Source organism: Callorhinus ursinus, unplaced genomic scaffold, assembly GCF_003265705.2.
Source record: "Callorhinus ursinus isolate GAN/ISIS: 27379988/994484 unplaced genomic scaffold, GSC_fseal_2.0 scaffold6, whole genome shotgun sequence".
Classification (NCBI taxonomy): domain Eukaryota; kingdom Metazoa; phylum Chordata; class Mammalia; order Carnivora; family Otariidae; genus Callorhinus; species Callorhinus ursinus.
In genome coordinates this window covers 55,730,892-55,745,281 of record NW_027397068.1, presented here as the reverse complement: position 1 = coordinate 55,745,281, position 14,390 = coordinate 55,730,892, and positions in this window count along the sequence as shown.

The window sequence follows — 14,390 nt, the reverse complement described above, 5'->3', positions numbered from 1 at the left end:
TACAGCTGAACTTCAGGCTCTGTGTGGGCAGGAAATGAAGGCTACAGCAGAGCTATAAATTACCTGGCAAGCACTGGAGTACCCTAACAGAGTTAATCTGAAAAGGAAAGGGTTGGGGTTTTTTTCTTTTTCTTCTTTTTCTTTCTTTCTTTCTTTCTTTCTTTCTTTCTTTCTTTCTTTCTTTCTTTCTTTCTTTCTTTCTTTCTTCCTTTCTTTCTTTCTTTCTTTCTTCTTTCTTTCTTTCTTTCTTTTTCTTCTTTCTTTTTTTCTTTTTTTTCTTTCTTTCTTTGTTTCTTTCTTTGTTTCTTTCTTTGTTTCTTTCTTTCTTCTTTATTTTTTTTTCTTTTTTGGTTCCAAGTACTTAAGAAAATCTCTATCAAATCTCTAGCTGACTACAAAGCTAAAGAAACAGACATGTCAGTGGCGAATAAGACAAAGAATGCAGACATATCAAAATTAGTTTAGAAAAAGAGCTAGACTAACAAGTACCAAAACAAGTTGTAACAACAAACTATGGGGAAGGAGAAGAAACTGATTTCTAGAGTTTCCACAGTGCAATGTTCAAAATATCCCCCATTCAGCAAGAAATTATGAGGCATGCAAAGAAACAAGAATGTTCATCATACTCACAAGAAAAACAAAATTATTAGTAACTGTCACCAAAGAAGCCCTGAAATTGGGCTTCCCTGAGAAGTAATTTAAAATAAGTGTTTTTAAATATTCTAAAGGAGCTAAAGGAAACCAAGAAAAAGAGCTAACTGAAACCAGGAGAATGAAGTCTCACCAAATGGTTAATATCAATTAAGAGGTAGAATTTTTTTTAAACCAAATGAAAATTGTGGAGTTGAAAAGTACAATAACTGAAAGAAAAATTTCACTAAAGCAGTTCAGTAGCAGTTTTGAATAGACAGAAGAAAAAAAAATCTGTGATTTTGAAGATATGCCATGTGAGAGTATCCAACGTGAAAAGCAGAAAGAAAAAAAAAATGAAGAAAAACAATAAAGAAAAATGAGACTTTTGAAACACCATCAAGCATACCAACATACACATAACGGAATCCCAGAAGGTGAGGGGAAAGAGAAAGTGACCAAAATAATATTTGAAAAACTCATGTCTAAACATTTCCCAAATTTGCAAACTGAATCTACACATCAAGAAGTTCAACAAACCCAACTTGGGTAAATTCAAACAGACCTACACTAAGACTTCTTGAAAACTGTTGAAAGACAAAGAAAGAATTATGAAAGTAGAAAGGCTGAACTGGATTGTCTCGTACAAAGGATCCTTAATAGCATTAAAAGCCAATTTCTCCTCAGAACCATAGAGGCCAGAGGGCAGTAGGATGAGATATTTAAAGTGTTGAAAGAAAAAGAAAATCTGTCAGCCCAAATTCTGTATCTGGCAAACTATCTTTCAAAAATAAAGACATTCCTATATAGACAAAAACTAGAGTTCAGCAGTAGCAGAGATGTCCTAGATGAAATGTTACAGGGAGTCCTCAGGATGAAGTAAAAGGACTAGAAGTAACTCAAAACCATAGAAAGAAATAAACACACTGGTGAAGATAACTACTTAGATAAATAGATAAGCCAGTAGTATTGTATTTTTGATTTGTAACTACTCTTTTTCTTTAGCCATTTTTTTTCATTTTTTACTAATTTATTACTTTGTAATTTTTAAATTTTTAAATCTAAGTATGGTTGACACACAATGTTATATTAGTTTCAGGTGTACAGCACAGTGAGTTGACAAGTTTATACATTATGTTATGCTTACATCAAGTATAACTAACCATCTGTCACCATACAATGCTATTATTGTATCACTGACTATATTCCTCATGCTGGGTGTTTTATTCCCATGACTTCCTCTTTTGTCCTATGTAATTTAAAAGAGAAATGCATAAAAATGATTACTAATCTATGTTAATGAACACACATGTACAAAGATAAAAGTTGTGACAATAATAGTATAAGAAGGAATTACATAGAAGCAAATTTATATACTATTGAAACTAAGCTGGCATTAATTAGAACTAGACTGTTATCAATTAAGATGTTAATTGTAAATACCAGGGTAACCACTAAGAAAATACCTAAAAAAATATACATTTATAAGAATTAGAAGGAACCACAATAGTATTATGGGGAAAAATCAACTAAACCCAACAGGAAGTTGTAATGGAGGAGTTGAGAAATAAAAAAGATATGAGGTACAGAAATAGAAAAAAAAATTAAAATGACAAAAGTAAGTCCTACTTATCATTAATTAAATATATACACGCATTAAATTTTCCAGTTAAAAGGAAGAGATTGGCAGCACAGATTTAAAAAAAAAGATCCAGTTATTTGATGTTTATAAAAGACTAACTTTAAAGCCAAAGAGAAAAATAAGTTGAAAGTGAAAAGACAGAAAAAGATATCTTTGGCAGTGATCTATACTTCCTACCAAATAGATGGGACAAAAAAATGTTCTGGAAGAATGCAGAGGCAGAGAGTACTACAAGCTTCAGAAATGATTACTAGAAGAATCAAAACTTCCTCTGAACTTTCCAAGAAGTTGAAGTGGGGATGGCTAAGGGGAGCTTGAGTGGGCCTTGAGGAAGCGGATAGAAGTTCAGAAGCAAAAGAGAAGGCTCTGCCTGGGATGGTTTAGCTATGCTACCACCTGAAAAAAGAGTCATTTTCTGAAACATAAATGGCATAGGTGACTCAAAAGCCAAATGTGGCTCATGCATGACTGTTTGGTGCACATAGCTATTTAAAAATGGGGAAAATCTCTTAAAACTTAAATACATATATTTAACATATATGGCAATGGGCTCCTTATTCTTACACCTTGCAAATTGACTAAAGCAATGGTGGGACCTTTCATGAGGAGTCTGAAAACACTCAGTTGCATTATTTATTTTCTAGGCACTTCCATTTGAAACACAGGATTAAAATTTTTAACTTGTTTTTAACTTTTACGGTACCATAATTCTGAAGTAAATTTGTAAAGTAACCTTTGCATGAACCTAAGAATCTAGACAATAATTTCAAATTTTTGAGTCATTGTGCATCCCATAGAACCTAAGGTACTCTGTTATAGACATTCAGTTTTAATTTTACAATGAAACCATCCAACCCTCCTTATGAGATGAGCAGCTTTATTCTTTCATAATTCCATTTTAGCAGTTTATAGACCAAATGGGACACATGTCCTAGGAAATGTTCATGTGGAAAGGATTTGTTCAGAAATATAAATTTCCTCTATTTAAAAAACAGGATGTAAAGGAAGGATATCTTTTTTCCATCAGTTTTATAATGGAACCCTAGCATATTTTTCCACCTTCAAAATATCCCAATTCTATATATTTGTAGCTGAATATATTTTTGTTCTGACACAGCTGGAAAAAGCTTCAATTTAGCAATTTAGATTTAGCAAACAATTTGTGCATAATATGGCCCATTTGCTTTTGGTGTTATTTCATCATGATTTTAGAGCCAAAAATACTGCAATATAAAAATCAGCAATTGAGTATGTGCAGTGACTCTGATGAACTGGATTTCCAATGGTGTTTTGTTTAAAATATTATCCAGCCTGCTTAGAATGTATAATTCCAAAAATGTCATGGCTTAAAAGGTAAGACGCCCCTTATTGGGTCTAATTTCCATTACAAATCAAGAGGACACAAGCTGTGATATCACTCACAGCCTATGTGAGAAGAACTTAACCCTCTGACCCACCTCATTTTTCTCTATTCTTGAGAATACTGAACCAAGGCAATGCCTGATAAATTTATAACTTAATTTGTCTTTGAGGTTGTACATCTAGATTTTATCCAGTTTCTCAAATGGGAGGCAAATTACACCCTACCTTCCCAGACTCCCGTCCTCTAAATAAAAGAAAGAGCAAGACTCAACTGCACTGAATCTAATCAGTATAGGCTTTTCAGGCTCTTCCAGGTATGGCCAGGGGCTACACTGAAGCCTCATTTTGTTCAAGTTTGGTTCAGCAGAAGAGGTTATAAAATACACATACGCACAAACACACACACACACACACACACACACAACTGAGTGAGGAAAGGTGATCTCAGAATCAGTATCTCCTGCCTTGAGCTTCCAGTAGATATTTGGAAGCTAGCAAGCACTTGCCCTTGGAGCACTTGTTTTACTGCCTTTAGAAATAGTGTTCTCTGAGCCTCCCTGATTGTATCCAGCTTGATTTACTAAAAAAGCTCTGTGTGTACTGCTCTAGAACTCATTCAAGTCTAGACTCTATTCTTGTAAAACTTTACCTGTTTCCCTCTCTGTGGAACAAGATCTTTCCTTTCATTCAACCATTTATCTAACTATCCACCATCTGTTCATCCATCCACTATCATGCATTAAGCACCTACTATGTGCCAGATTAAGTTGCCAGACAAGTGAAACTAAATAAAGTCCTGGTAAGTGCCTTCAGAATATTTTCAACTAGTGAAGGAAAAAGGCACATTAAAGCCACAATTATGTGAGGTAAACACTGGTTGAGCAATGCTCAGGATTTTATGAAGTCTTGGATGTTCAAAGCAGTTTATGGGGAGAGTGTGAAGGAAGACACAACAAGAAATAAGGATATGTATAAAAGGAGGTAGCAGGAGAGGGACGTGGGAATGAAAATCAACATACTGTGTGCGCATCGGAACTATAGGCTACCTCATGATGCTCGCTGAAAAAGTGTGAGCCAGAAATCATGAGAAATGAGGATGGATAAGTAAGATGAATTGAGACGTCTGCAGGCCTTGAATCCCAAGATATCCCTGGGTCCTAGCATTCTACAAAAGGACAACTCATACACTTACTATTTTTCTTTCTTGCTGTGAATATTACCTTCAACGTTATTTCCCACACTTCCTTGATAAAAAGAATCAATTGGAGTTGTGAAAAAGAGCCAAGTTATGAGGCCTCTCTGTTTGGAAGTCTGATACAATATTGTCTGGGAAGGCACGGGAGTCTGGATTCTTAACAAGATTCTTATGATCAGACAGGCTTGAAAAGCACTAATTGGTGGCTATTTCTTAGCAGTGATTTCTATCAAAACAGAATGTATCAAATTCGATGTTTTCTTTTTTAATTTTAAATAACATTAAAATACATTGAAGCTATTGTATACATTGGACAGAAACCAGTATTATAAGAAAAATAATTTATTTAGTATGCCATAGTCAAGGTAAGATCTAAATTAATCATTTCAGAATTATATGAAACTCTTTTATGCCATTGAATAACCCCTGAATTAATTAACCATAAAATGCTGATAACTAGTTTTCTTCCTATATTTTCTTTTTAAAAGGAAATGGATGAAAATATAAAGAAATGATAATTATCATGTTATAAATTCCAAAGATTAATTTCTATGTCCAGTCTAATTTGTGTGATAATGACATTCTGTCAACCTTAATTTTTACTCTGAATTTTCACTTGGCCATGGTATATGTATTCACGTTTTTCTTTATGCTTTGCTAGGTATTCTTAAAATAGGTGACATTTCAATCCAGGGGTGATAGAGAAAGTGTATCTGTGATATAAGCTGTGTGATATGTTCATATAGCTCCCAAAGTACCTTGCAATTCATCTACATGACAGCTTTTATTGAAGCTTAAGATCATTAGCACAGGAAACTTGGCAAGGACATAGGACTGGGTTATAAATATTGGCTTCAAATGTCATTTTAGGACAGAATTAAATTCTCTCAGGATGTAGTAGCACAAATTATACAAAAAATCTCAACTGAATCCAAAGTTACTTGTGAGATTAATGAATTAGATCAAAGGAAAAGCATAAAATAAATTCTGAATTCATGTTTTTGATTTTAAAAAAGTTTGGGTAGGAAAGTTCAAGAGTTTGATTTTTGTAACTTACAAGTTGTCTCACATGAGGAAATTACTTAAGTTCCCTAAGAGTCATTTTTTTCCTGCGTACAATTTGGGTAGATGGAAACTGGTTTTTTTTACACAGTGCCTAGCACATGCTAAGTTCTCCTTCCTCTTCCTTTTCTATCTTTTTCTTCATTTCTTCCTCATCTTCCTCCTCTTCTTGGTCTACTACTCTTAGTATGATCATCATTTTTACACTTTCCCTGACACACTCCTTTACCTCTGTTTTCTAAAAATTCTTCAGTTACTTGAACATTTTACAAAATTACATTTTATCTGTGAGAGCAGCTACATCAGATCACTTTCTCAGTGACATATATTTTGAATAATAAATACTATTTATTCAAATATCTATTCTAAAAATATTTTGAAGCTCTTTATAAAATTACATGGATTCTGACAAGCTAAAAAAAATAAATGATGAAAATAAGAAGAGAAAGGATGAGGTGAAGTCAGGAAAGTTAACACACCAATGAATGCCATACAATAATTTGTAAGAATTTGGACTATAAATATGCCTTTGCTTTTCCTAAAGCTAATGCATATCCTAATGATGATGATTGTAACAACCAAAAAAGGGAATAAGGAAAAAATTATGTTTCATAAATTACAGAGTTGGTAAGATGGGCTCACAGAACCAAGAACAGTAGTGAAGGACAATCATAGCCACTGCTGTTACTAAGAACAGGCACAAATTTTTCCTTTAGTCCTCATGAGGTGAGTACCAGTTGGTAGAAAGGGCAGTGGCTTTGGCATTCCTCCAGTAAATGAGTCCATTCCAAAGGGCACTGGCATAACCAGTATTTGGATTGGAGGCAATGGCCAAAGTAAGGTTGAATGAAAGCTATCCTAAGACTAGCAAAAATAATATGGTCCCACGGTGGACCTCTATGAGGGTCTCACTTGATATAGGAGTAAGTTTTAGAATGTCTTAGAGAGATAATCTTGGCATATTTTTCAATCTCCGATAAATCCCAGAATAAATCCTAATAGGTAAGAATTGCGGGGCAGTAAGTTTAAAGTCATCCTCCGATGAGTACCTGGATAGCAGGGATAATATATTGTCAATTTAAGGCATACCACATGACAGTCATAGGACTGACATCTCACTGGAAACAGTTAGGAACTAGCCACAACATATGAACAGTTAGAAACTCATCTCATTTCTACACTGGTATGCACAGAGGAGATAACATATTGTCAGAGTCAACATTTGCCTCAGAAAAAGGATCCAGCTTTGCTCTAACACACAGGAAAACGGCTTGTGATGTTTTCCAGTCTAATGTTATTTAATTTTAACTTAGAGCACATATTTAAAAATTAATTCTAATTGATATCAATTTAATAATTAAATATGCATCTGAAGAAATATATATCCGAATGTATGTGTGTTTAATTATTTAATAAAATCTTGCAACATGTATCTGGCAATTCTCATGGTCTTGACATATCTACTAAAATATACTAGTATACCTGGACTCAACATAATTACCCTTTTATTAAGAAAGGTGACATAGGTGCAGGTCTGTGATTCATCAGTCTTACACAATTCACAGCGCTCACCATAGCACATACCCTCCCCAATGTCCATCACCCAGCCACCCCATCCCTCCCACCCCCCATCACTCCAGCAACCTTCAGTTTGTTTCCTGAGATTAAAAATTCCTCATATCAGTGAGATCATATGATACACGTCTTTCTCTGACTTATTTCGTTTAGCATAATACCCTCTAGTTCCATCCACATTGTTGCAAATGGCGAGATTTCATTTTTTTGATGGCTGCATAATACTCCATTGTGTATATATATACATATATATATACATATATATACACACAATATATATATATTGTGTATATATATATGTATATATATATGTATATATATATATGTGTGTGTGTATATATATATATATATATATATATATATACACACTCCATTGTGTATATATATATATATAATTTATTGCCCAGTCAGAAGAAAAGTTCCACACCAGCATAGCCAAACTAAAAATGAATAGGAAATTATAAATAGCCAAACTATGGATATATATATCTATATATATCCATAGTTTGGCTATTGTGGACATTGCTGCTATAAACATTGAGGTGCACATACCCCTTCAGATCCTTACATTTGTATCTTTGGGGTAAATACCCAGTAGTGCAATTGCTGGGTCATACAGTAGCTCTGTTTTCAACTTTTTGAGGAACCTCCACACTGTTTTCCAGAGTGGCTGCACCAGCTTGCATTCCCACCAACAGTGTAGGAGGGTTCCCCTTTCTCTGCATACTCGCCAACATCTGTCGTTTCCTGACTTGTTAATTTTAGAAGATAGTAGGAAGGGAAAAATGAAGAGGGGGAATTGGAGAGGAAGATTTACCATGAGAGACTATGGACTCTGAGAAACAAACTGAGGGTTCTAGAAGGGAGGGATGGTGGGGGGATGGGTTAGCCTGGTGATAACATAATAACATAATAAAATATGTTAAATAAAATAAGATAAAATAACCCATAACATAATAAAATAAAATAAAATAAAATAAAAAGGTGACATAATATTTTGGAAAGTGCTGGAGACTAAAAGTAGAGTGATCCGTGTTCTCTTCCAAAACAGACATTAACTTTCTGTGTAACCACCACCATGTTAAGCTAAGTTTTCTTTTTGGTAAAATGAGAGATTAGTAATAGGTAAGTTCAAAGACCCCACGTACAAATTCCAAAGAGTTCTCACTGACTTTAACATTTAAGCACTTGTATGTACTTTATGCATGTTATAATTTTAGTCAATTGCTAAAACAGCCATATGAAGATGTTTTTTCACTTTCACCAAATACAAATAGTAACTGTCTCTTCGAACAGGAATGAAATAATTATTCAGTCAACAAATCATTAAACAACTACCTAACTAACATCCAGAGGTTACATCAATAAACAAAATAAATTATACAAATCACTCATATCACCTGAGATATTCAGTATAGTCCTCATTTTAGGAATATTAAGACTAATGACCAGAATATTTAAGTAAATTTCAAAGGTCATACATCTAGCAAAATAGAATTTGTGTTTTGATTTTTCAGCTTCAAAAATTATGATCTTTTTCTAGTAAGCCATGCTCTTGATGACATGAACAGAGATGAAGGTTGTCAAAGATAAAGAGATAGATAATCCAAGACATTCTGAAGAACAAAAATAACAGTACTCAGTGATAAATTTTGTCAAAATTATTCTTTGAAGATTATGTTAGCTTTTTCATAGAAAGCACACATCACTAACAAACACAAATCAAGTCACTAGTCTGATAAAATAAATTTTTAAAAAATCCTGAATTGTGGGACACCTGGCTGGCTCAGTCAGCGAAGCATGAGACTCTTGATCTTGGGGTCCTGAGTTCTAGTCCCTCATTGGAGGTAAAGATTATTTAAAAAAAAAAAAAGTCCTGAAATGTGGAAATGCTCAATTTAATTATAAACACCCATTATTAGACACCCAATACATTAAATTTACCTTTACATAGTTAGAAAAGAGCCATATATGCCTCTTTTAACTTTTCTCACCATGAAATTTCTGAAAATTGTCAGCTGGACTTTAAAGAACAGGGAAACCAAGAGGAGGACTTTCTAAATGAGTGGTGTGGCTAGCTATAAAAAGTTCCCCTGTTTCAGCAGATGACCTTTGCTTTGTCCCCACTTGCCTTAGAAAAGACATAAAGGGCATTTATGGGTCCCAGGACATGCTACTCCCAAATATGGTGCCTTGGCATATTGATTACTTTAAGCTGAAGAAATCTGAGAACCAGCAGGTGCAAGAAGGATTTTCCCTGAAGCAGGTCAGAAGATCTTCATGTGAGAAGTGCCCTCCCTATGCCCAGAGGAAAGGGTCATCCTTATCTCAAAAGACAGAGAGCAAGAGAAATCTGAATGAACAGGCTTTGCTCAGTTTCCCCCAGTTTACTACACTTAGCTCATATCCCTTTTTGTTCTACCACATTTTTCTACTACTTTCTACTCTTCATCAAACCTAGTATAAAAACACTCAGATTAGCTGTTTCTGTGGGCCTTCATTTCCTTATGAAGCTCCCATGTCAGGTAAAGTTTACATTAAATAAATGCATATGCTTTTCTTTTCTTAGTTTGTCTTTTTGCACACAGACCCACCTGAGAACCAAAAGGATAGGAAGATAAAGATATTTTTCCTTCCTTGCGGAATAATACTTTCAGATTTCAGCTTCTTCATATGTAAAACTTAGAGACTGGTCAAAATAGTATCGAAGTTCCTTTCTTGTCAGTAGCATTCTAAGATTTTATTAAAATAAGTAGTTGTAGGGACAACTTCCTGGCTCAATCAGTAGAGGATGCAACCCTTGATCTCAGGGTCGTGAGTTTAAGCCCCATGTTGGGTGTAAAGCTTACATAAAAAAAAATAATTAGTTGTAAAATAGTTATAAATAGAAGAAACAGAGAAAGGGAGAGAAAAAAAAGCTAGTGTGATATTTTACAATGGATAGTAAAGCAAGAAAGACCAAATTTTAGAGTAAAAATGACTCGAGATTATTTTTTTGTAGGAAACATATCTCAAAATAGATAAGGGCCCCAAATGTGAGGGAGATTTAACATCTATCTCATTCTTGGGTCTTAAGTCACTTGGCATAGAAACCATGAAAGTCTAATAATTTCCATTAGAAATTATAAAATCATAAGGATTTGCAGTTAAATGTATGCACTACAAACTTTTGTAAGTTATATTTTAAAATTGGAGTCAATATCATTACAAAATTTCAAGCACAGAGTGTGAAGGAAATGAACTACATTACATTGCATTTACCTTTTTTAGGAAAACATGAATCTAAATCTGCAGTAGTCCTAACCTGTGTCCTAAAGCATTAAAAAGAAAATGCCAGTATCTTTATCTGTTTACTCAGGTAATTGTTGTACTTTCAAAATATTGAATGATCAATATATAAATTAAAGGGTATTGACTGTAATTCTCATTTTTTTTTGATCTTCATAAATATATCAACAGTAAAGATAACCAGTACCTGGGACAATCTCAACTCAAAAAACATGCAAGAAGGAACCTGAAAATATTTCGTCTTCGTTAGATTCTGGACATTTGTGTTTAAAAATAAATATCCTGAAGATTTAAGGCCAACAACAAAACTAAACTAAATCAAACAACAATCGCAAAAATCTTTAAGCATCAGACTTTTAAATGGTAACTATCACCACCAACCAACAGAATTTAGGGTTGGAGACTCTATAAGCCACAGTAAAAGGTGCATTTAGGTTAAAAGAGTATATACTATTATCTCTAACATGAATTTAAAAGGGAAAATTAAAATGAGTTGCTTTAAGACAATCATTTTCAAGATTCAAATCTCAAAACATTCCAGAATGACATATTTATGAAATGTTCGCGTAACTACAGACTGTTTGGACATGTATATTACTGCAGTCTTATTCAGTTTGTAAGTAAGTTTGGGAATAAAGCACAAAACTTTAAACTGGACATCCAGACGTCACTGCAAACCACAGACTTACATTCTTTCGCTATTTATACCGTTTGTTTACTTTTTGCATTTCCTCAGCTTGGACAGGGACTTTCTGCTTCTAGTCAATTTCACTCTTATTTTTGGCACCTAAGTAAATTTTCCAGTACTTCTGGAAAATGTTACATCTAAAAAATTCTTAGCAAAAAGATGATGGAAACATTCCTATTGAGGTTTAATAAATTGGGTGGTGATCGTTGTCACTATCGTCTGAGGAGATACCCACCGCAACCCAAAACGGGTCTCCCAGTCATCTCTAGTAGGCCGGCAGCAGTAAAAAAATGGTGCCTCCTCTCCTTCATCCCTAAGCAACACTACCATCCAACACTCCTATCCCATTTTAAAACATAAATGGCCTCCAAGGTTAGCCTGGCAACAACTCGTACATACTCCAGCCCCTCCTGAGTTTTCTGAATGATTCATTGAGAATTTCTGTCAATATGTAGCCTGAAGAACTTAAGGCTGGTCTCCAGTGAGTACCATTAACTCCAGTCTCCTGTCAGTTACCAAATTCTTTTATGTTTAATCACATCATGTTACTTAAAACTAAACTTTGGAACACCATAAACGTACACTCCCTCGCCCCCCAAAAAAACTGCCAAAAGGTAAGGGGATATTTTGTTTATAATTAGTTATAGCTTTTATGGATTATACATACTCTGTTAAAAGAGACTCAGAATTAATTTCTATTTGTATGCTTGCAAAAGAAGTTGCCTTATTCAAATCCCGGTGCTTTCTGTTATTATTTTAACTGGTGCTCTCAACTTTATCTACCAGCTGGTGAGAAGTAAATTTTACTTGTTTTATTGCCCAGTCAGAAGAAAAGTTCCACACCAGCATAGCCAAACTAAAAATGAATAGGAAATTATAAATACAGCTTGAGGAGGAAGGAAAGACCATTTCCTTTCAGCCACTCTCAATTTGGCCTGACTGTATTATGACAAATACGGTGCAGCCTCAATATAGAAAGTGTTCCTATCATACAACACTCAGAGCCTCCTGCAAACAGAACACAGAGACACAGCTTTCCACCAGGGGCGAAGAACACCCTGCATCCCCAGAGTAGTTTCCTATCTCAGGGACTTTCGATCTCAGTCAGAAGGTAGCAATGACTGCTGAGGGCACAAACATGATGATTAACAAGATTTTTATATCATTATAATGGCCATACCTGCGACTACTTGAGGGTCCGTTTTAATACCCTTTTGAATCAGGGGATAACTCCTCAGCCATTGCCGAAATGTTCTAGTATGTGTCAGGAAGGGAGCAGGATAAACAGAGTTTATGACTTACTTTGATAGGAATCTCAAATATTTTGCTGTTAATAATTTCTCCCTTTTAGTTTACACAGAGCAATTCTAAATATTTCCTGGCATACCTGCATTTTCAAATAAACCTTAAATTAAAGAGGAAATACAGCAATTTTACATAAAAATAATACATCTTCCATGTTATCTTCTGGAATTATAATTTTATACTTTACATTGAAATACGTGATCATTTTGAGTTGACTTTTTTAATGTAAGGTATAGGGTTTTGTTTGAGGTTTAGGGCCTGGTGAACAGATCTGTGACATGACATCAAAATCAAGGTCTAGAAAAGAAAATAATCAATACATGGGACTTCATCAAAATTAAAAATGTTTGCCCTCCAAAAGACCATATGAAGAAGGTCAGAGAACAATCTATAGACTGGGAGAAAATATTTGCAAACTACATATCTGACGAATGACTTGTATCTGTAACATATAAAGAATTCTCAAAATTCCACATTAAAACAATAATCCAGTTAGAAATGGGCAAAAAAAAATAGTTCACCCAAAAAGATATACAGACAGCAAATAAACATATGATAAAATGATCAACATCACTGACCATTAACAACAAAATATCATAACATACCTATCAGAATGTCTACATTTTTTAAAAAGATTTATTTATTTATTTTAGAGAGAGTGTGAGAGAGAGCAAGAACAGGAGGGGCAGAGGGAGAGAAACAGAGGATCTCAAGCAGACTCCACGCTGAGCGTGGAGCCCAACATGGGGCTTGAGCCCAGGACCCTGAGGTCATGACCTGAGCCAAAACCAAGAATCAGGTGCTTAACTGACTGTACCACTCAGGTGTGCCAGAATGGCTAAAATTTTTGAAGTTACAGCACAAAATGCTAGCCAGGAGGTAGAAAAACTGGATCTCTTATTCATTGCTGATGGGACTATAAAATATAGAGCCACTCTGAATAAAAAAATTTGGTATTTTCCTACAAAAGAAAACAGACACATACCATGCAATCCAACAATGACATTCCTGAGCATTTATCTGCAAAAAATGAAAACTGTGTCCCCCGAAAAACCTGAATGTAAGTGTTCACAGCAGCTTTATTTGTAATAGCCCCAAACTGGAAACAACAAAAATACTCTTCAATAGGTGAATGACTACACAAACTATGGTATATTCATACTTGAAATATTACTACTCAGCACTAAAAAGGAATGAACTAACAATATACACAACTTTTATTTCTCTTGGGACATTATGCTGAGTGAAAAGAGCCAATTTAAAAGGTTATATACTGTATGTTTCCATCTATATAATATTCTCAAAATGACAGAATTATAGAGATGGAGCACAGATTAGTGCTTGCCTGGGGTTGAGGATTGGGTGAGGGAGGAGATAGGCATGATTATATGGGGGTAGCATGAGAGAGATCTCTGTAGAGGGAGAACAGTTCTGTATTTCACTGAGGTAGCAATTACACAAAACCACACATGTGGCAAAGTGACCCAGACCTATATACACACATTGTGCTCCTGTCAAATTCCTAAATTTTATTTTGTACTCTAAGTATGTAATCAGATATAACCATTGGGGAAACTGGGTTAAGGATACGTGGGACCTCTTTGAACTCTGTCCAATTTCTTGTGAATCTGTAACTATTCTTA